Raw genomic sequence first — 24,991 nt, forward strand, 5'->3', positions numbered from 1 at the left:
TGAAAATATTAACTAAACACCCAAGCCAGGGAAATTTGTAAAGAGAAAGCAGCTCATTAAAAATTACTTATATAAAGGTAGAAGTGATAATCATCCCAGAAGATGGTAGTAAAATGAAAATGAAAAGGAAGGATAAGAGTAACACCAAATAGCTCACAACATGACAAAAACCAACCACATTAAAACCACAGTGGAAGCAATGGCAGATAAAGAATTTAGAAAGTTGATAATTTAAAGTTTCAATGAACTAAAAGATAGCTGAGCACAGTGGCTTGTAATTACAATCTCAGGAACTTGGGAGAATGAGTCAGGAGGATGGCAAGTTTAAGACCAGGCTCAGCATCTTAGAGATCCTGTCACAAAATAAAAATAAATAATAAAGAAGGTTTTGGAAAGTGGCAAAATGGTTAAGGACCTCTGAGTTTAATCCCTGGAAACAAAAAACATAAAACAACAAAACAAAACTAGAAGATAAAAGAAATGAACAGAGACAAAAATAAGGAAGTGCAGGGAGTAAAATAACATTTCAATAGAGATTCTGAAAAAATAATGAAACACAAATATGGGGAAATAGTAATCCTAAGGAATGAACTAAGAGAAAATATAGGAAATAAAAGAGCATTTCAGTAAAGAGAGTTTCTTAAAATGAACCAAATACTGGGCACAGTAGCTCATGTCTGTTATCCTAGTGACTTGGAAGCTGAGGCAGAATGATCATGAGTTCAAGTCCAGCCTCAACAACTTAGGGAGTCCTGAGCAACTTAGTGAGTCCCTGTCTCTAAATAAAATACAAAACATGCTGGGAATGTGACTCAGTGGTTAAGCACCTCTGGGTTAAATCCCTGGTACCAAAATGAACAAGCAAACAAAACTGCTGGGAATAAAAGACTCCATGTATCAAATTAAATATTTAGTTCAGGGGCTGGGGTTATGGCTCAGTTGTAGAGAGCTTGCCTAGCATGTGAGAGGCACTGAGCTCTATTATCAGCACTGCATATAAATAAATAAAATAAAGATCCATTGACAACTAAAAAATATTTTTTAGAAAATTCAGTGGAAAATATCACCAGTAGATTAGACACATAGAAAACAGATTTTCAGGCCTCCAATACCTATTATATAATCTTGAAAATAAAGTTTTCAATATAGAAAAGTTATTAAGAAATGCAACAATATTCAACCTGGATCCCTATTCAAATTCAAGGTGATCAAAGATCTAAGAATTAGACTAGAAACTGAAACTTATAAAAGAAACAGGATTAACATTCCAAAAATTTTTGGCACAGGCATGAATTTTCTTAACAAGACCCCGAAACCTAAAGAAATAAAAAAAAAGGATAAGTGGGATGACATCAAAATTAAAAAGTTTCTGCACAACAAAGTAAATAATTAAAAATACAAATAACAAGTTTTCTAATGGGGAAATATCTTTGCTAGCTATATTTTCAATAGGGAATTAATATCCAGATAATATAAAAATTCAAAAAATAGCATAAATCAAATAGTCCTATTAATAAGTCAGATAAATAAGTAAACAGACTATTTTTCAAAAAATATTTTTAGTTGTACATAGACAGTATAAATTTATTTTGTTTAATTTTTTTTTTTCTGCTGGGAATCAAATCCAGTGCCTCATATTGAGCCAAACCTGCAACCCCAAATAGACTAGTTTTAAAAGAAGTAATATGAATTGCCTTAAATGTATGAAAAATGTTCAACATCCCTAGTAATCAGAAAAATGCAAGCAAAATCTATACTTAGATTTTAATTTTACTCCAGTTAGAATGACAATCATCAATAATACAAAAACAATATTTGTTGGATAGGATGAAGAGAAAAAGTACACTTATACATACATCTGTTTCTGTGTTGTGGGATTAGTAAAATCACTTTGAAAAGCAATATGGAGATATTTTGTTGGTCTAGGAATGAAAGCACCACATGACCCAGCTATCCCACTACTTGCTATTTATCCAAAAGAACTAAAACCATCATACTACAGTGACATATTGATATTAATATTTATATCAGCATAATTCACAATAGCCAAGATGTGAAAACAGCCCAGGTGCCCATTAACAGGTGAATAGATAAAAGGAAATGTGGTATAAAATGGAATTTTACACATCCATAATGAGGAATTAAATTATACAATTTGCTGGAAAATGGATGAAACTTGAGATCATTATCCTAAGTGTAATAAGCCAGCCTCAGAAAGCCAAAGGTCAAATATATTCTCTCATATGCAGAAGCTAGTGATAAAAAGGTAGGATCCCATGAAAATGCAAGGGAGAACAGTGGAGTAGAGAAAGGAAATGAGTGGGAGGGAAGAGGGATGGGGAAGGGGAGAAAATGTGAAAATAATTAGCCAGATTATGTTATGTTTACATATCGATATGTCACAGTGAATTTCACTTTTATATATGTGTATAAAGCTCCAATTTTTAAAAAAATCAATAAATAAAGTGAAGAAAGAGCAGTAGTTCAGAGGAAGGAGAATACAAGGAAGGTGGAGGTGAGGAAAAATGGAAATCCTGATGCTTTATATAGAGCAAATTATATTACAGGCATATAAGACTATGTCAAAATAATTTCCACTATTATGTATAACAATAATGCACTAACAATACCATTTACAAACATAAAAAAGTAATTGAGATCAGAGATATGACGTAGCTTGTGTAAAGTTATACATTTAATAGTGATAAAACATAAGAAAACAATGATAAAACTACAAAAAAACCTGTTTTTTATTGTTGCTGTTGTTTCATTGTATTTTTTGTTTTGCTTAATTTTGTGGTCCTTATTGTAGAATGAAAATGTTTGATAAATTGTGCAGACAACTATGTTTAAGGTGTCAGGAAGCCTTCTGATATTATCCCTACTGACTCAGACTAAATGTACATTATTAATAAGTTTTGGAAGATGCATAATAAAAGTTGTGGTCTTTGAATCAAGGCTGGTCAGTACTAACGTGTGTCTCTACCTTTGATATATTTGTGACAATAAGTAGAGTGCTTAGTTCAGTCTAGATTTTTTTCATTGGTAAAAAGAGTATAGAAATAACTACTTTTAAGGTTGTGTAATTAGAGTTGACAAATTAATCATATTCAGTCTAGAGCCTTGCACATAATAAAATTTGATGTATTATGTTTGGTTAAACTATCTTAAAACTGTGTAGCAATGCACAATTTACTTATATTCTCAATACCTCAATTAACTCATATAGATTGGGAACAATATTGATAGTTTGCATTATAAAGTTTATGAAATTTACAAAATTAACTTTTTATAAGTTCTTCTAAGAGCTGAGCTTTGTAATTACCAAATGCTATATAAATTTTAGATCTTTTTGCATTATATTAATGTAAGAATTATAATTAGTATAAAAATCAATGTCACACCTAAATTCTTTCCTGTGGCTTACAGTACACATGACAGATTATCAAAATTATGTAAAGCCACCATAAAAGTGATTAATTTATCTAAATAAAAATTCACTATAAGTTTTCACAACAATGAAAATCATCAAAGATTACATGGTTTGAATCTAGACATTGTTATTAAGGACTTACCTACGTGAAAAACATGTCAAATAAGGGAAGCATTTCAAATCAATATGAAAAAATATATCAATAATTAAGAAATGTGGAAGGATTTTCTGAAAAAAAAAATGATTCCTACACATAAATCTAAATCCTAGATTCATTGAGGTTCTAAATGCAAATGAATGCAAAAGGATTGCAAAAATTTAAGCATGAAAATATGCTCCCTCAAAGCCTTCAACTCCATCATCCTGATGATTATGAAATGGTGCTTTGTAATGGGTTTAATTTGTGTTTCCCTCCCAATAAAATTGAATGTGTTTGGATGAACAAAAAGCAAATATGTCCCCTTTGGAAATAAATAATGCATTTATAATTACAAATGTAAAACAAAAACTATAAAATGATAGATGTGACTACCACAAATTAATGATGATAAAGATCTTGTGGCCCAAAAGCAGTGATTTTTTCATCAAATTAGAAATGAGTCTGGGGATATAGCTCAGTTGGTGAAGTACTTCTGTTGCATGCACAAAGCCCTGGGTTCAATCCCCAGCAACACACACACACACACACACACACACACACACACAATTAGAAATGATTAAAACATTTTAGATTTAATTTGTATTCAATGAAAGGACACACTCACCCTCTGCTGGTATGAATATTAATTTATATGTTCTTTGTTCAGAGCAATTTGACATTATATAGGTATTTAAAGAAGGAGGGAAAGGAGTGAAGAAAAGAGATTAAAAGGAAAAGGAAAGAAAACACTTCACAAAGTCACAGTTTTTCACCAGATACCTTAATATCTAGAAGTCTACTCAGGAAATAATCATAAATATATTCAAATATTTAGGTACAAGGCTCGTCACTGAAGTCTTTTTTAGAGGTTAAAAATATTCAAAACTGGGCTGAGCTATAGCTCAGTTGTATACCACTTGCCTAACACATGTGATGTTCTGGGTTTGATCCTCAGCACCACGTAAAAATGAATAAATAGAATAAATTCATTATGAAAAAAATTCTTTAAAAAATGTGCAAAACCATCTAAGCTAAAATAATGATATATTAAATACTTCTTGTACACCCATGTGATGAAACAAGTTGTAGCTATTAAAAGACTAGTGTAGGGGAAAAAGTAATTACATGGGAAATATTCACTTTACAGAACAAAAAATATTATGAGATATGCATAGATGTCAAAACTACATATGTATGCATCGAAAATATCCTGGAAGAGCATACGCAAAAATATGAATATTGCTTACCATTGTAGCAGATTAAGGCAGATCTTCATTTATGCATTTATTCTTTTCATGGATTTACAAGGTCACCAGAGCATCTATTATCATCTATTCATCTATCAATCAATCTACTCAAGTAACTGTCTATCTACCTATTACCTATGTATCTCATGTTGAGACATGCTCTATATGCATATAACATCTGGAAATTAAAAGTAAAAAGAAAAAATAGCACATGAAGTCTTACCATTGATAACTATTATTATATTTATTATTATTATTATTATTATTATTATTATTATTATTATTATTTCTGTGCTAAGGATCAAACCCAGGGCCTTGTTCCTGCTTCTAGGTTAATGACATACTATTGAACTATAGCCATCTCCGTATCAAATATTTTTACCCTTTCATTTTTTTCTATGTACCTACAGTCTTTTGTAAATTGTTTTTGGAAAAAAATTATGAGAAAACTTTGTGAAATGGACCAAAAATATTACTATGTATCCTATCAAGTTTACAGAAGTGGATTTTCTGTGTCTTTCCTTGCATTTAAAAGTTAATTTACAAGTGTATAAAATGCATCATACTGATAATAAAATAATTGAACTTTGTATAAAAAATGGTAATTGGTTCCAATGTAGATGCTATTGGTAACTTCATTGTGAATATTCACCAATTTTATATATATTTGTAAATCAATGTTCATCAAACCTTATGGCTTTTATAAATGTGTTTTATAAATTCTGTGCTGAATTATTTATAATAGCTTATTTTCCCAAATTAATTTATGTTACATAAAATACTTGACAAATGTTAGTCATATATATGATTTTATGAAAAATCACCAAGATTTTCTCTTTTTAATAAAATATTTTGTGAATATATTTTATGGAATTAAATATACATTGGCATCATCTGTTTATAGGATTTACGGTGTTCCACTGCATAGATTTGCTATACCCTCTATTATAGGTCACTTATGTCATTAATATTTTTTATAAAGAATGTATTAATAATAAAACAAAAAATGTAGACTTTCCAAAGAATACAAATTCTCTGGGAACCAGTATATTTTTTGATGGCTTTTGACCTTCTTTGCAGTGTATAATCTATAAGAATTCTGAACATGTTGTATGCATTGGAAATCACTAATTATTAAATAAATGATTTATTATGCTTTAGATCTATAAATATTTATCTAGAACATTTTTATCTGTCATATTAACAAAATTTAAAATTGTTGAAAACATACAGTGTTGGAAATGGTGTAGAAATAAATATTTTCTTTTAATCTTGGTAAAATTTCAAGTTGATATCTTTTTCTGGTAGGAATATAAGAGTATCTGTCAAAATTTCAACTGTGAACTGTGAACACTGATTACACATTGAACTCAGTTTTTATAATTACAAAAATCTATGTCAGGACTGGGGTTGTAACTCAATGGTAGAACACTTGCTTAGCATGTGTGAGGAACTTGGTTAAATCCTCAGCACCACATAAAAATTAATAAATAAAATAAAGACATGGTTCATCTACAACTTAAAATATTTTTTAAAAGAATCTATCTTGAGCTGGGATGTGGTTAAGTGGTAAAAGTGCTTGCTTAGCATGTGTGAGGCCATGTGTTCAATCCCCAGCACCACAAAAAAAAAAAAAAATTAAAAAAAATCTATCTCATGAGAGGAAAATTATAAGCACAAGGACATATAAAATTATAATAAAATTAATTGTAACAGTGAGGATTGGGGGCAACCTTTAGTCATAAAAATGTGTATATTATATGCATATATTGTATGATATTACTACAAAATACAACTGGTATATGGATAGAAAATGAATCTGAAAGGATACATACTAAACTTTTGCCATGATTACTTCTGAAAGGTAGAATAAAGAAAAGAATTCAAAAATGTTCTTTTGTACTGTGCATTTCCATATTATTTTAGTTTTTTAAAAATATTTTTTAGCTGTGAATGGATCTTTTATTTTATTTTATTTTATTTATTTATTTATATGCGGTGCTGAGGATCGAACCCAGCAACTCACACATGCCAGGCAAGTGCTCTACCACTGAGCCACAGCTCCAGCTCCTATTTTAGCTTTTATGCTATGAGCAATTTTATTCTTATCAATAAAATGTAAAGATGCTAAATAAATTTGTACCAGAGTGGAGGAGTTAAAAACATCAAAAAAAAAATGAAATATGTCAAGAGCTTTGTAATGTTGTGAACAACCAATAAAAAAAAATAAAAAAATGCTGCTCTATTATATTGAACATATTAACTGCCTTTTGTTTTTTAAAATAAGATGAATTTTAATGTGAAATATGTCCTTCCTATAGGGAAGAAAAAAATCATACATCATTAAGGACAGTTAGTTAAATACCAGGGAAATCTGTACAAACAACCTTTATTAAATGAATGCATATCTTCCAAGCAATTTCTCCATCAAACTAAGTACCCAAGCTCAAGACCATTTGCCTTATCACATTTTCATAATTTACTATGCTTTTCCAATTTAATTTGTATGTGTTCAAATATGTGTCTTTGGGTCTTCATTGACTAATGAAAACTCTTGTGCCATAAAATAAATATTAAATTTGTGTGTCTATCTCTTGTTTAAATGTTTTATGTTAACTTAATTCTAGGTCATTCTGGGGTTAAAAAAAAATAAAAAGAAAGAAAGCAGAAAGAAAAAAAGATACGGCTAAGTGGGTGGAGGTAACATTTTGCCCACATAAGATGTTGAAAAAAGGAAAGGTCTCAGTCTGAGGTTGATAAATCTATTGATACTGATAGTAAAAATAAAATTAAAAATGTAAAATGCAAAATACAGTTATCACCATAAGTATTTTTATGTTAGTCATTATTGTTTTCCAATAGATTATAGTGTTTTCTGTTCAACAGAATCATGTATGTCTTCCCATTTAAGTTTTAAGTTCAAGTCCAGATAATGTGGAAAATATTTTCTGTATAAAAATCTGGAAGAGTATAAAAATAGTTTTTTAGAAAAACTCACTTATTTCTTAGAACAACTATATTTATTTCAGCACTTTAATTGACTAACATGGCATTAACATTGATCAATGAGAGGAAAAAATAAACATGTGGCTACTCAGCACATTTCTTCATTTTACCAAGAGAAAAATAAGTCACATTGGATTATATGTTAATGACAAATATATTGACTATATCACAGATATTCGAATCCTATTAATTTTTTCCATAGTTATTTCTCACATTGTGTATGTATGCACACACATTTTCTCAGATACATAAAACTTCTTTGCTAAGTGTAGAATTTCTATTGACATGTTTGCAAACAAATTAAGACAAAATGTGGATTATTAAAAAATTATTGTCAGACCTCAGGAAATAAGAGAAAATACAATTATTCAACAAGAATTATGTCTTCAATGTATTTGGTTTAGTTTAGATACTAATATCTTCTGCATATTTAAAAAAATGACACATCCTTTCTTGAGCATTACATAAAATTTTATTTCCCAAAAGAATATTCTTAAAACTCCTCAACTCCTCAATTTATATTCTCATAGAAGATAAGAGAACTTCATGTAAGAATCAGTAGTTATTAAAATTAAAATCCCTATATTGAGTCTAGCAGATTGTATTGCATCACATATTTGATTATTGTTTATCAAATTGCATTAAAATACAAAATAATAGCAAAATAAAATCAGTTAGTAGTTTTTTTTACATGTGTTATTTTCTCTCTGGATTATATTTATTAACATAAAATATTTCTTTGATAATTAATTTTTTAAGAGAAAAAGACAGAATTTTTTTTATTGGTTGTTCAAAACATTACAAAGCTCATACAACAGTCATTAATATGGTATTATGCAAAAATGTGGATGTGTAACCGATGTGATTCTGCAACTTGTATTTGGGGTAAAAAATGGGAGTTCATAACCCACTTGAATCAAATGTATGGAAGATGATATGTCAAGACAGAATTTTTTAATATTTATTTTTTAGTTTTTCGGTGGACACAACATCTTTATCTTTTTATTTTTATGTGGTGCTGAGGATTGAACCCAGTGCCCCGCGCATGCCAGGTGAGCGCGCTACCACTTGAGTCACATCCCCAGCCCCATTGATAATTAAATTTTTAACAGAATGCAGAATCTACTCAATAGCACAAAATACTAAAACACACTAAGAGTAAAGTAGTTAAATTATGAGAATATACTCTATTACCTGTCTGAGTTGCAATCTTAGCTCTGTGATTTAGTAGCTATGTGGCCATGGACAAGTTGTTCTACCTTTTAATGTTTCAATTTTCTTATTTGAAAAACAGAGAGAAAAGTAATGGGCCCCACGTGTTAAAGGAATTATAATAATAACATTAGTTATTTTATGCAAATTTCTGCAAAGGGTACCAAATAAATGTTATATTTATTTGGCTTTAGTTCCTGATGAAAAAGAACCATTTGTATACTGAGTATGTGTCAGTATACAAACTATGTGTCAAGGTCTGATGCATCAAGAAGGGGAGAGAAAGAAAAATCAGAATCAATTACAAATAATTAATCCTCTTAGGGGTACATAAGACACAATTTCTTATTGTTTTTTTTTTAAGTTATACATGATGGTAGAATCCGTTTAGACACAACTATAGCAGCATGAAATATATCTTGTTCTAATTCAGACCCTGGTACCAATCCTTCCCCTTCCTTTATCCCTGCTCTGTTCCCTATATTGGACTTTCTGCCTTTATCCATAGTTTTCTTTAATTAATTTATTGTGAATGTATATGATGGTGAGATTCACTGTAGTATATTAATACATACATGGGAAAGTTACATCATATTAATTTTGTTCTTTCTCTTTTTCCCAGCCCCTCCCTTTCTTGTATTCCCTTTGTCTACTATACTTCACTTATATTCTCCCTCTGCCCCCTTATTGTGAGTTAGATTCCACATATCAGAGAAAATAATTGTTATTTTTGTGATTGGTTTATTTCACTTACCAAGATAGTCTTCTAAACTATCCATTGTCAAGCAAATGCATAAAGTCATTAATTTTATGGCTAAGTAATACTACTGTGTGTGTGTGACATTTTCTTTATCCAAAATTTTGTTGAAGGGCACCTAGATTGACCCTATAACTAAGCTATTGTGAATTGTGCTGCTCTAAATATTGATATGGCTGCATCACCATAGGATGCTGATTATAAATCTGTTGGATATATACTGAGGAGTGGGATAGCTGGGTCAAATTGTGGTTCCATACCTACTTCTTTGATGAATATGTGTACCTCTTTCCAGAGCAGTTGCACCAATTTGCAATAACATTCTCACCACATCTTTCCAAACTTATTGTTACTTTTATTCTTGATAATTGCCATTCAAACTGAAATGAGATAGAATCTAGTGTAGTTTTAATATTGAAATTGTTTTTCATATATTTGTTGCCAATTCTTATTTATTCTTGAGTGAAGTGTCTGTTCAGTTCCATTGTTCATTTATTGATTCTGAGATATATATATATATATATATATATATATATATATATATATATATATATATATATATTTATTTATTTGATGTTAAGATTTTTGAGTTCTTTATATAGCCTGGATATCAACACCCTTCCAAGGTGAAGGTGGCACAGATTTTTCTCCCATTCTATAAGCTCACTCTTCCTGCTTTATTGTTTCCCTTGCTGTGAAGTAGGTTTTTTTAATTTGATTTTATCCCATTTATTGCTTTTTGAATCTACTTCAGTTCTTGAGCCAATATGTAGGAGTGTAGGTCCTCATTTTCTTCTATCAGGTTAAGGGTTTCTGGTCTAGTTCCTAGGTCTTTGATTCACTTTGAGTTGAATTTTGAGCAGGGTAAAAGATAGGGCTTAAATTTCATTGTGGGGCTGGGGATGTGGCTCAAGCAGTAGCGTGCTCACCTGGCATATGAGGGGCACTGGGTTGGATCCTCAACACCACATAAAAATAAAATAAAGATATTGTGTCCACCTAAAAACTAAAAAATAAATATTTAAAAAAATGATTTTATATGAGATTTTAAAAAAATCCATTGTACTATATACATATTTTCAGTTTTCCTAGCATCATTTATTTTTAAAAAGGTTATATTTTCTTTATTCTCTTGGTATTTTTACCTATTAAAAAATAACTAGAGTTATGTGTTTGTTTCTACGTCTTCATTTCTATTCTATTCTTCTTCGTGTCTCTTTTAGTGAAATACTATGTTGTTTCTGTTACTATAGTTCTGTAGTACAATTTAAGGTCTTGTGATGCCGCCTCCTTCACTTATCTACTAAGGATCATTCGACTATTCTTGGCCTCTTATTTTTCCAAATGAGTGTCATTACTGCTTTTTTATTTCTATGAGGAACATCGTTGGGATTTTGATGGAAATTTCATTGAATCTGTATAGGCTATACACAATAAACCCAAGGACAACATCATTAGTAATGGACAAAAATTGAAAGCATTTCCTCTGAAAACAGGAAGAAAACCACTTCCATTCAACATAGTTGTTGAAACTAGCAGAGCATTTTGGCAAGAGAAAGATTTATTAAAGTTATAGAAATAGTAAAAGAAGAGCTGGAACTATCTCTGTTTGCCAATAACATGACTCTCTATTTACACTATGCTAGAACTCATAATAAATTCAGCGAATTAGCAAGATACAAAATCGACAATCATAAATCAATCATGTTCCTATACTCCAAAAATGAATCTGCTGAAAGAGAAATTAGGAAAACTATCCTATTCACAATAGCCTAAAAATCTTGTTAATCAACATAACAAAAAAAATGTACAGGACTTCTACAGTAAAATTATAGAACATTAAAGAAAGAAACTAAAGAATATCTTACAAGATGGAAAGATGTATCATATTCTTATGTAGGCACAATTGATATTGTCAAAATGACAATACTATCAAAAGTGCCATACAGATCCAGTAAAACAAATATCAGTGGTGAAATGCTTGCATTTTTGTCTTACCTGTGAGATTAACAACACATTCATTCTGGAACTAAATGGTGAATGCTACATAGATGTTAGTGACAGTATTTCTATTTTGGAATTTAACTAACAATAACTAATTATTATTCACTGAAGCCACATGAGCCAGACAGTTATTGAATATTAATTTCCCAATGATACAGTTAGGGTAACCAAGGAATAAATCAATTTTTATCAATTTGATTTTATCGACAAACTGCATCACTGATTAGATAATCTCAAAATTATTTTTAAATATTCATAAAATTTCTTTTTTTATTGGTTGTTCACAACATTACAAAGTTCTTGACATATCATATTTCATACATTAGATTGAAGTGGGTTATGAACTCCCAATTTTACCCCAAATGCAGATCGCAGAATCATGTCGGTTACACATCCACAATTTTACATAATGCCCTATTAGTAATTGTTGTATTCTGCTACCTTTCCTATCCCCTACTATCCCCCCTCCCCTTCCCTTACATTTTCTCTCTCTACCCCATCTACTGTAATTCATTTCTCTCCTTGTTTATTTTCCCATTCCCCTCACAACCTCTTATATGTAATTTTGTATGACAATGAGGGTCTCCCTTCATTTCCATGCAATTTCCCTTTTCTCTCCCTTTCCCTCCCATCTCATGTTTCTGTTTAAAGTTAATCTTTTCTTCCTGCTCTTCCTCCCTACTCTGTTCATAGTTGCTCTCATTATATCAAAGAAGACATTTGGTATTTGTTTTTTAGGGATTGTCTAGCTTCATTAAGAATAATCTGCTCTAGTGCCATCCATTTCCCTGCAAATTCCATGATTTTGTCATTTTTCAGTGCTGCGTAATATTCCATGGTGTATAAATGCCACATTTTTTTATCCATTCATCTATTGAAGGGCATCTGGGTTGGTTCCACAGTCTAGCTATTGTGAATTGTGCTGCTATGAACATCGATGTGGCAGTATCCCTGTAGCATGCTCTTTTAAGGTCTTCAGGGTCATAAAATTTCTTTAAGACAGGATGTCAAGTTTATGAGATTCTGTCTTGGTAATTGAAAAATAAATGATCCAGTTAAATATGGGAAATATTTTTTAATTCATTGAATTCCTAAATGGGATATACATAAACGGAAAAAAAAAGCAAGGATGAAAACAATGACCAAACTGACCTTTTGAATACACACTAGATGATTTTGTGTGCGCATACACATGTGCGCGCGTGTACACACACACACACACACACACACACACACCTTTATTTAAAAATACTAAGAGTATTTCATTGCTTGGACAATAAATTCCCAAATCCATAGAAAGGTACTCAAGGACCTTCCAAGATGTAACCAATAACAACAAAATACTTTCTTCCGTATTTTGCCCCTTCTTTTTTCTTCCTCTGCTTACCTCACCATTTTACAAGCCTTCTTTTTTACAAAACCTATCTTATCTTTACAAGCATTCTTATTTACAAAACCTATCCAACTCACCAAGGAGCTCTCTGGTATTCTTTTGAGAGTTAAATCTTTACACAAGTTGTTCTTAGCATTTTGAAAGTTTATTCTACTTTTATCCCTTGGTGAGCTCTAAGTATTTAAGACAGTTTACATCTCACCTCTATAATTTTACAACTCTTCTTCAACCTACTTCACTGAATTAAATTACTTGATTCTAATTCTGTACTCCTATCACATTGTATTATACCAGGATATTTACATAATGCTCTCCCATCACAGACGATTAGATTGAAAGATAGAGATTAAATCACTGTAATTCCACTGTCTATATTTGTTATGTGTTTTTATAGTTCTGTTACCTAGTGGCAACTTAAAGACAGTAAATAGGTACTTGACCTAGATTCAACCAATTGAATATTTCTTTTCTGGATATTATATCATGAGAGGGAGTGAAACAATAAATGTGTCTATTGGTAGTAGCAATACTAGTGAAAGTGTTCCACTTAGAAACTATTCTTTACAGCATCTTGGATTCTCTATAATTTATGCATCTGTGGGTTTCTGCCATTTTCTTTTTAGCATTCTAGAAAGTGTAATTTTAGAAAGACTCTTTTATAAAATAAATGAATAAACTTTACTTTGGGGGAAGTTTTAGATTCAAAGCAATCTTGAGCAGAAAGTACAGAGCATTCCCATATATATCCTCTCTTCCCATACACACAACCTCCACCTCTGTCAATATCCATCAAAAAATATTACAGGAGTCTAAAAAAAATTTTTAGCCTATGAGTGTTCAGACATAAGAATGCCATATGCAGGAAAGGGGAAGATAATTTCTTCTACCCAAGTTCTGACCTGAGATACCTATAAGAAAACAGATTAACTTGAGAAAGCAAAAAGATGTATATTAATATGTTTATTTTATATATGCACAGGTTATCTTGAGAAATGCATAAATGTCAAAGATGTGGCTTAGAACTCTGGCTTGTGTAGCATTTTCAATTAACTCCCCCCCAAAAAAATGAGAGTTGTGAGAAAATAATTGAAATGTAATAAAGAAAATCAGGATAAATACAATGGCAGATTTAAACCAGTGTCTTCTCCATTGCCATCTTTCTCCATGATACAGATATGAAGACACATTTAAAAGGAGAATTTTCTTTACTTTTGAAATTTTACCTGATAAAATGATGTTATTTTGGTTTCAGAGTTTCTTCTGGGTTTGCTATTTCTCAAAATAATCAACACAAAATAACCCTAACAAAATGTGTATTCAGAGAGGCATATTCGGTCTCATATATATCCCATTTTCATAGTTTACATTTGGTTCACACTTGGTGTCACACATTCTGTAGATTTTGACAAGTGTATAATGACATGTATCCACCATTGCAGTATCCCACAGAATATTTTTTCTACTCTAAAACTCATCAGCACTCTGCTCTTTTCTGACACCTGGAAATCACTGATTTTTTTTTTTTTTTTACTATTTCCATAGTATTTTATTTTCGGAATGTCACATAGTTGGAAACATAGATCTTTTAGTTTTCTTAAATTGACCTCTTTTACTTAGAAATGTGAGGCTAAGATTCCTCCATGTCTTTTCCTAGATGGAATGCTTATATCTTTTTGGTAATAAATAATATTATACTGTTTAGAAAAACAATAGTTTAGGTCTTAGAATAATATATACCAAGCTCTGAAAAAAATGGAAGCCAACAAAGAATACTATACCCAGAAAAGTAAAGCTTCAGAAGTGACAATGAAATACAAATTTTCCATGATAAACAAAATATGAGAAAATACACTTATAAGTTGGAAAGCTCTCTCAAGTTCTTGGATAGGCAGAATTAGTATTGTCACAACGGCCATAATACCAATAGTGCTATGCACATTTAATGTAATTCCTATTAAAATTCCAATGATGTTATTCATAGAAATAGAAAAAGCAGTCATGAAATTTATTTGGAAAAACAAGAGGCTCAGAATAGTAAAAGAAATCTTTACTAAGAAAAGTGTTGAAGGAGGTATCACAACACCAGACCTTAAATTATACTACAGAGCAAAAATAACATGGTATTGGCACATTAAGAGAGACTAAGACTAATGGAACAGAGTAAAAGACAGAAATGAACCTGCATAAAGTTGAATTGAAACTACACTTAATTCCATCTCACTTCAGTTTGAATGGCAATTATGAAGAATATTAGTTACAACAAATGAGGGAGAGGATTTGGGGAGAAAGGTTCACTAATATATGGTTGGTGAGAGTGCAAATTGGTGTAAACACTCTGACAAAGTGTGCTGATTCCTCAGGAAACCTGGAATGATACCACCATTTTACCTAGTTATCCTACTTCTTGGTTTATACTAAAAGGACTCAAAAAGTATCATACTACAGTGATTCAGCCACACCAATGTTTATAGCAGCTTCATTCAAAACAGCTATGCTAGGGAACCAACCTAGGTGCCCTTAAACATCTGAAAGGCTGAAGAAAATGTGGTACATATACAAAATGGAATATTACTCAGTCATAAAGAATGATGAAATTGGAGCTGGGGTTGTAGCTCAGTGATTGAGAACTTGTCTCACATGTGTAGGGTACTGGGTTTGATCCTTAGCACCACATAAAAATAAATAAGGAAATACATACATACATACATACATACATACATACATACATTGAAATTATGGCTGAGTAAATGGATGGAACTGGGGACTATCATGTTAAGTAAAATAAACTAATCCCCAAAACTCAAGGGTCAAATATTCTCTCTGATATGTAAATACTAACACACAATAAGTGGGTGGGGGAAGAATAGAAGTTTTTTTGTATTAGAGCAAGGCGCATGAAGGGAAGGGAGGTGCAAATAGGAAAAGAAGTAAAATGAATAGAACATAAGTTTCCTATGCTCATATAAGAATACACATCCAGTGAAACTCTATATCATGTTCAATGACAGGAATTGGATCCTAATTACAGTAAGTTATATTCCTTGTATGTACAATATGTCAAAATACACTCTACTGTCATGTGTATCTAAAAACAACAAATTGAAAAATATAACAGTTTAACCATTCACCTTCTGAAAGACATCTTATTTGCTTCCAAGATTAGGCAATAAAGAACAAGATTGCTATAAATATGTCATTGAGTAGTTTTTCTGTAGATATGTATTTTCAGGTTATTTGTAAAAATAACAAGGAGGGAGCATTATTTTTAAATCATATGTTTTGTAAGAACTGTCAAATTTTTTTCCAGGTGGCTATAATATTTCTAATTTCCAATGTCAATGAATGAGAGATTTTGTTCCTCACCAGCATTTGGTATTGTCAGTTTTTTTTTTTTTTTTTTTTTTGAGGTGGTGCACTTTAATAGGTATGTAATGGTACAAGACCCTTTGTAACTCTCTGTTTGGTCTAAGAAGTACTTTTTCCTGATATAAAAATTAGGTTTCAGGACATAACATTGGAAGAAATTAGGACCATGCAGTGCTACCAAATTTCCACAATTGAAGACACCCATTACCTCAGGGTTTGTTAAATACATTAAATAACATGAAGAACATCTGTATGTGTGTATGAGGTGACATGAAATAAAAAATTAAGCCAAAATGCATGAACCAAATGAAAACTTTTACTGACAGTTCACAGAGCAGTTAGCAGTTTTGTTATAAAGTCTGAAGACAGCAGGATGCCAAATCAGTAGGTGAGGAGCAAGAAACAAAAAAGAGAACACCTGTAGGAGTATGTCTTTATTAAAGTTCATGGGCATTATCCTTTGGACTTTATCATTATAGATTGTAGATTGGCTAATTCAAAGAAAATGTACATGAAGAACAATTTTTTTTTAACATAAATCTAGTAATTACCATCAGGTTTTATCATGGTGGGCAACTCTAGGGTATATTGGCTCAGTGAGATGATCCAACAGGCTATTTCACAAAAACTATGCAGGGAAGGCAAATTTTAATGAAAGTAAAGTAACGTGAAATGTCTGAATTGTAAAAAAATTATATATGAACTAAAATTGATGTTGAGGGGGAAGATGGCGGCGGGAAGTGAGTAAGCCGCTCCGTGCTCCGCACTGCCGCACCCGCAGCGTATGTTGCCACGTCTTAAAAGATGAAGTAAAGATCATTAAAGGAAATCTGTCAACAAAGACTCAGCACCTTTTCAAGAAAGGGGCCTAGGTGGAATGAATCTGCCACGACTCCAACCAAGGTGGAGTGAGTCCATCACGACTTCAGCGCGAGCAGTAAGGCTGCAGCCCGGCTCCCTCGGCCCCTTCTCCTTCTCCTCTCCGCCCTTCCGCTTTGCTTCTCCCCCGCCGTCTCTCCTCCCACGCTCAGTCCCTAAATCTAGATCTCAATTTCTTTCCCCCACCCCACCCGCTCTCCCGTGTGTCCAGTACCTGGCATGCACGGCCCCGAGGCGCTGCCTCCCCTCCCCCAGCCCGCACCCCCTCCCCGGGGGTCCCGAAGGCCACAGCTGGGCTGCCACCGCACCGCCGCCGCCGCTGCCGATTCCCGCGGAGCACCATAGAGCATACTCTTCACCGCGCGAGTGAGCTGCCGAGTTAAATGGAACAGCTGATAAGATGAGTGACAATTTAAAATCTAAGTGATCCAACATGGCGGTGGACGTGGAGAGATCAAGTCTCTAACCCCTTCAGCTGCGCGAGCATAGGGAAAAGTAAACTGTCAAAATACTGTTCGCTCAGGACCACTAGGCACTGTTGAGCTGAAGGGGATCCCGGGCGAACAGTCTGCCCCTCTCAGAACACACTGAGCCCGGATTGGGCTGCATTCTAGTTCTGGTTCGCCTGCTTCTCGTGACTCAGCACTAATGATCCCGCTGAAATAACTAGTCAGCCCACCTGAACTCACAGAGGTAAAAGCCAACTGAGCATGATAGTCAGACCCAGAGTATCCCTCTGCTGACAACAGAGGTCCCTTGCACCAGCTACCAGGGGAGTTGCTACCTGAGGGCAAACAAATTCGCTGGGGGTCCTCAACCCCAAGCCCTACAAACTTAGGGTCTGAGGGAGGCAAACAGAAAGGGTGTGCCCAGGCATCCATGGAAACAGGGCTCCCAGGAGCAGCAGACCCAGCGTGTAGCCAGTATTGTGGTGAGCGTCACAGGTGAGCGAGGCCTGGCTTGAGGAACCACAAGAGAAGGCCCTAGGCACTCAGGATTGGAGACCCGCACAGTCTGGGAAGAAGAGCTGAGGAACAGTGATTGGTTCCCACCCATCAAGAAGAGAAGCTTGGCCCAGTTCCCACCTACTGGAAGAGAAGTTAATTGAGCTCTATGACTGCATTTATTATTATTATTATTATTATTATTATTATTTTTAATTATTATTATTGGTATTTTTTTAAATTTTATTTTCACTTTTTGTTGTTGATGTTGTTGTTCTTCAACTTTCTTGTTAATGGTTTCAATTTTTTAATTCTTTTTATTCTATTATTATTACTATTATTTTTTAAACTTTAATTTCCATTTGTTTATTATCATTATAATTTTTTTCTGGTTTTAAATTTTTATTTTTTCATTTTTTCTTTCTTTCTTTTCACTTTTTTTTCTTTTGTCTTTTCATCTCTTTTCAATTTTCTTATTCCCCCTTTCTTAAATTCTACCTGCCTACACTCACTCTCTTTAATGACTTCTTCCCTTCCCTTCTAATACCTCTCCTCCCAAGAATCAAATAAATTTATAAGAGTAAACAGTAACTCAGCAGTCAAACAGAACAAGAAGTATCATGAGCATAAAAAAGCAAGGAAGAAAATGAGTACAAACAATGAAGGACAGCCTAAATATTCAGGAGGACCTGGAGTCATCAGAAAAATGGCCATATAAAGAACTCAAGGAACACCTTAGACAGATGGAAAGGAACCTTAAAGATCACATGGAAAATGAATTACATAAACAGATAAAAGAAGAAGTTGCTGAATGAAATAATTACAGAAAACTTTCCAGAAATAAAAAAGGAAACAGATATACAAATTGTAGATGCATACAGGACACCGAGCACACAAAATCACAGTAGACCAACGCCAAGACACATTGTTATGAAGATATCCAATATATAGAACAAAGAGAAAATATTAAAAGCTACAAGAGAAAAGAGGCAGATTACATTTAGGGGTAAACCAATAAGGTTGACAACGGATTTTTCATCACAGACACTGAAAGCAAGAAGATCCTGGAACAACGTATTTCAAACACTGAAAGACAATGGATGCCAACCAAGAATTCTGTATCCAGCAAAATTAAGCTTCAGATACGACAACTAAATAAAAATCTTTCATGATAAACAAAAGCTAAAAGAATTTGTAGCCAGAAAACCAGCATTGCAAAGCGTCTTGAGCAAAACCCTACACGAGGAAGAAATGAAAAACAATAACCAAAACCATCAGCGAGAAGTGCCTCGGTAAAGACAGAGGATGGGGAGAAAGCTAATCATGGAGAAACAAACTAAATTAGAAAAAAAAAAGAGATAAATAATCAAACATGGCAGGAAGTACAAACCATATATCAATAGTAACCCTAAACGTTAATGGCTTAAACTCTCCAATAAAGCGACATAGGCTGGTAACATGGATTAAAAAAACAAATCCAACAATATGCTGCCTCCAGGAGACACATCTGATTGGAAAAGACATACACAGGCTCAAGGTAAAAGCTTGGGAAAAAATATACCACGCACACGGTCCTCGTAAGCAAGCAGGGGTGGCCATTCTCATATCGAATAAAATCGACTTCAAGACTAAGTTAATCAAAAGGGATAAAGAAGGACATTATATACTGTTAAAAGGAACCATTCACCAACAAGACATAACAATTATCAATATTTATGCACCAAATAATAGCGCTGCGACGTTCATAAAACAAACTCTCCTCAAGTTCAAGAATCAAATAGACCACAAGACAATAATCATGGGTGACTTCAACACACCTCTCTCACCATTGGACAGATCCTCCAAACAAAAGTTGAATAAAGAAACTATTGACCTCAATATCACAATCAATAACCTAGACTTAACTGACATATATAGAATATATCAACTATCATCAAGTGGATATACTTTTTTCTCAGCAGCACATGGATCCTTCTCAAAAATAGACCATATATTATGCCATAGGGCAACCCTCAGTAAATATAAAGGGGTGGAGATAATACCATGCACTTTATCAGATTATAATGGAATGAAACTGGAAATCAATGATAAAAGAAGGAAGGAAAAATCCTACATCACATGGACAATGAACAATACGTTACTGAATGATCAATGGGTTACAGAAGACATAAAGGAGGAAATCAAAAAATTCTTAGAGATAAATGAAAATACAGACACAACATATCGGAATCTATGGGGCACAATGAAAGCAGTTTTAAGAGGGAAATTCATCGCCTGGAGGTCATTCCTCAAAAAAAGGAAAAACCAACAAATAAATGAGCTCACACTTCATCTCAAAGCCCTAGAAAAGGAAAAGCAAAACAACAGCAAATGTAGCAGAAGGCAAGAAATAATTAAAATCAGAGCAGAAATCAATGAAATTGAAACAAAAGAAACTATTGAAAAAATTAACAAAACTAAAAGTTGGTTCTTTGAAAAAATAAATAAGATCGACAGACCCCTAGCCATACTAATGAAGAGAAGAAGAGAGAGAACTCAAATTACTAACATATGGGATGAAAAAGGCAATATTATAACAGACGCTTCAGAAATACAGAAGACAATTAGAAATTATTTTGAAAACCTATATTCCAATAAAATAGAAGATAGTGAAGACATCGATAAATTCCTTAAGTCATATGATTTGCCCAGACTGAGTCAGGAGGATACTCACAACTTAAACAGACCAATATCAATAGATGAAATAGAAGAAGCAATCAAAAGACTTCCAACCAAGAAAAGCCCAGGACCGGATGGGTATACAGCAGAGTTTTACAAAACCTTTAAAGAAGAATTAATACCAATACTTTTCAAGTTATTTCAGGAAACAGAAAAAGAGGGAGCTCTGCCAAATTCATTCTATGAGGCCAACATCACCCTGATTCCGAAACCAGACAAAGACACCTCAAAGAAAGAAAACTACAGACCAATATCTCTGATGAACCTAGATGCAAAAATCCTCAATAAAATTCTGGCGAATCGGATACAAAGGCACATCAAAAAAATTGTGCACCATGATCAAGTAGGATTCATCCCTGGGATGCAAGGATGGTTCAATATACAGAAATCAATAAATGTTATTCACCACATCAATAGACTTAAAGATAAGAACCATATGATCATCTTGATAGACGCAGAAAAAGTATTTGACAAAGAACAGCATCCCTTTATGTTCAAAACATTAGAAAAACTAGGGATAACAGGAACTTACTTCGACATTGTAAAAGCTATCTATGCTAAGCCTCAGGATAGCATCATTCTGAATGGAGAAAAATTGAAGGCATTCCCTCTAAAATCTGGAACAAGACAGGGATGCCCTCTATCACCAATTCTATTCAATATAGTTCTCGAAACACTGGCCAGAGCAATTAGACAGACGAAAGAAATTAAAGGCATAAAAATAGGAAAAGAAGAACTTAAATTATCACTATTTGTGGATGACATGATTCTATACCTAGAAGACCCAAAAGGGTGTACAAAAAAACTACTAGAAATAATAAATGAATTCAGCAAAGTGGCAGGATATAAAATCAACACACATAAATCAAAGGCATTTCTGTATATCAGCGACAAAACTTCTGAAACGGAAATGAGGAAAAACACTCCATTCACAATATCCTCAAAAAAAATAAAATACTTGGTAATCAACCTAACAAAAGAGGTGAAAGACCTATACAATGAAAACTACACAACCCTAAAGAGAGAAATAGAAGAGGATCTTAGAAGATGGAAAAATATACCTTCTTCATGGATAGGCAGAACTAACATCATCAAAATGGCGATATTACCAAAAGTTCTCTATAGGTTTAATGCAATGCCAATCAAAATCCCAATGGCATTTCTTGTAGAAATAGATAAAGCAATCATGAAATTCATATGGAAAAATAAAAGACCCAGAATAGCAAAAACAATTCTAAGCAGGAAGTGTGAATCAGGTGGTATAGCAATACCAGATTTCAAACTATATTACAGAGCAATAGTGACAAAAACAGCATGGTACTGGTACCAGAACAGGCGGGTGGACCAATGGTACAGAATAGAGGACACAGAGAATAATCCACAAAGCTACAGCTATGTTACATTTGATAAAGGAGCTAAAAACATTCAATGGAGAAAGGATAGCATCTTCAACAAATGGTGTTGGGAAAACTGGAAATCCATATGCAACAAAATGAAACTGAATCCCCTCCTCTCGCCATGCACAAAAGTCAACTCAAAGTGGATCAAGGAGCTAGATATCAAATCAGAGACTCTCCGTCTGATAGAAGAAAAAGTTGGCTCCGATCTACCTATTGTGGGGTCGGGCTCAAAATTCCTTAATAGGACACCCATAGCACAAGAGTTAATAACAAGAATCAACAAATGGGACTTTCTTAAACTGAAAAGTTTTTTATCAGCAAGAAAAACAATAAGAGAGGTAAGTAGGGAGCCTACATCCTGGGAACAAATTTTTACTCCTCACACTTCACATAGAGCCCTAATATCCAGAGTATACAAAGAACTCCAAAAATTAGACAATAAGAAAACAAATAACCCAATCAACAAATGGGCCAAGGACATGAACAAACACTTCAGAGAGGAGGACATACAATCAATCAACAAGTACATGAAAAAATGCTCACCATCTCTAGCATTCAAGGATATGCAAATCAAAACCATCCTAAGATACCACCTCACCCCAGTAAGATTGGCAGCCATGATGAAGTCAAACAATAATGAGTGCTGGCGAGGATGTGGGGAAAAGGGTACTCTTGTACACTGCTGGTGGGACTGCAAATGGGTGTAGCCAATTTGGAAATCAGTATGGAGATTCCTTGGAAAGCTGGGAATGGAACCACCATTTGACCCAGCTATTGCCCTTCTCGGACTATTTCCTGAAGACCTTAAAAGAGCACACTACAGGGATACTGCCAAGTCGATGTTCATAGCAGCACAATTCACAATTGCTAGACTGTGGAATCAACCCAAATGCCCTTCAATAGATGAATGGATAAAAAAATGTGGCATTTATACACATGGAGTATTACGCAGCACTAAAAAATGACAAAATTACAGAATTTGCAGGGAAATGGATGGCACTAGAGGAGATTATGCTTAGTTAAGCTAGCCAGTCTCTAAAAAACAAATACCAAATGTCTTCTTTGATATAATGAGAGCAACTAAGAACAGAACTGGGAGGAAGAGCAGGAAGAAAAGATTAACATTAAATAGAGACATGAGGTGGGAGGGAAAGGGAGAAAAAAAGGGAAATCACATGGAAATGGAGGGAGACCCTCATTGCTTTACAAAATTACATATAAGAGGTTATGAGGGGAATGGGATAACAAACATGGAAAGAAATGAATTACAGTAGATGGGGTAGAGAGAGAAGATGGGAGGGGAGGGGAGGGGGGATAGTAGAGGATAGGAAAGGTAGCAGAATACAACAGTCACTAATATGGCAGTATGTAAAAATGTGATGTGCAACCGATGTGATTCTGCAATCTGTATTTTGGGTAAAAATGGGAGTTCATAACCCACTTGATTCTAATGTATGAAATATGATATGTCAAGAGCTTTGTAATGTTGTGAACATCCAATAAAAAAAAGAAAATACATTAGCTACTGATAGAGATCATCAGATTATATGAAGGAGGAGCTAACAAAGGAAGATGATTCTGATAACTAACGCTTACGCTTGTTCCTGTATTCTTCTTATTGCAGGTAAGATTTCTTATTTAAATCTTCATGGTTCTTTGAGGGAACTGTTGTCATCATCACCAATGGCACATGTTTTAAAGTAACTGCATTTCACAGAAATTAAGTAAAGTTGCTCAATGTCAGAAAAAAAATTGATGTTGAGGAAGATACTATATGCATCTATTATTCCATATTTCACATTACTTGATATTTTAGTATTGTTTATTTTCCAACATCTTTATATTACCACAATTAAATCATAAGTCAGTTGAGCAAAGATTGTAGCATAATGTTTGTATATAGGAAGTACTTGATATAGGCTAATGATAATGGTGACTAAATTAGTATACTATATGCACATAAAGCTTAAATTCATGTATTCTGTATGTATTGTATATATTTAACATGTATATTATACATATGTGCATTTATAAGCAAATACTTAAAACAGTGAAATGTTGGGTTTTGTGAGCAAAAGATTATAGAACTTTTAGGACTGTATCTTGTAATTATAAATCTGAATAATAGATCCTCAGAAATCTTCACTTAATTGGCAAATAATATTTTCTGACACTAGAAGGTATTTCTGTGTTAAGGAGAGATAATGTGATCAAAATAAGTATAGCTAACTGACACTAATTTCATTTGTATACCTAATCTGCATTTACAACTGTAATTCCAATTGTTTTGAAGTTGTTTCAGCATTTTGAAAGACATATTTAATAAGAATAACTTGGTTTTGACTTGTTTAAATATTGGAACATTTGGAATCAATTGCATTACAACGTGTGGATAATTCATTTTTATATAAGATCTCACTGCTTCTTAGTGCTCTGCACTTTCTCAATAGAACATAAGTTGGACAAGATTAAAAAAAACATACACAGTAGATT

This window comes from Spermophilus citellus, assembly GCF_964194105.1.
Source record: "Spermophilus citellus genome assembly, chromosome: X".
In the NCBI taxonomy this organism is placed as follows: Eukaryota; Metazoa; Chordata; class Mammalia; order Rodentia; family Sciuridae; genus Spermophilus; species Spermophilus citellus.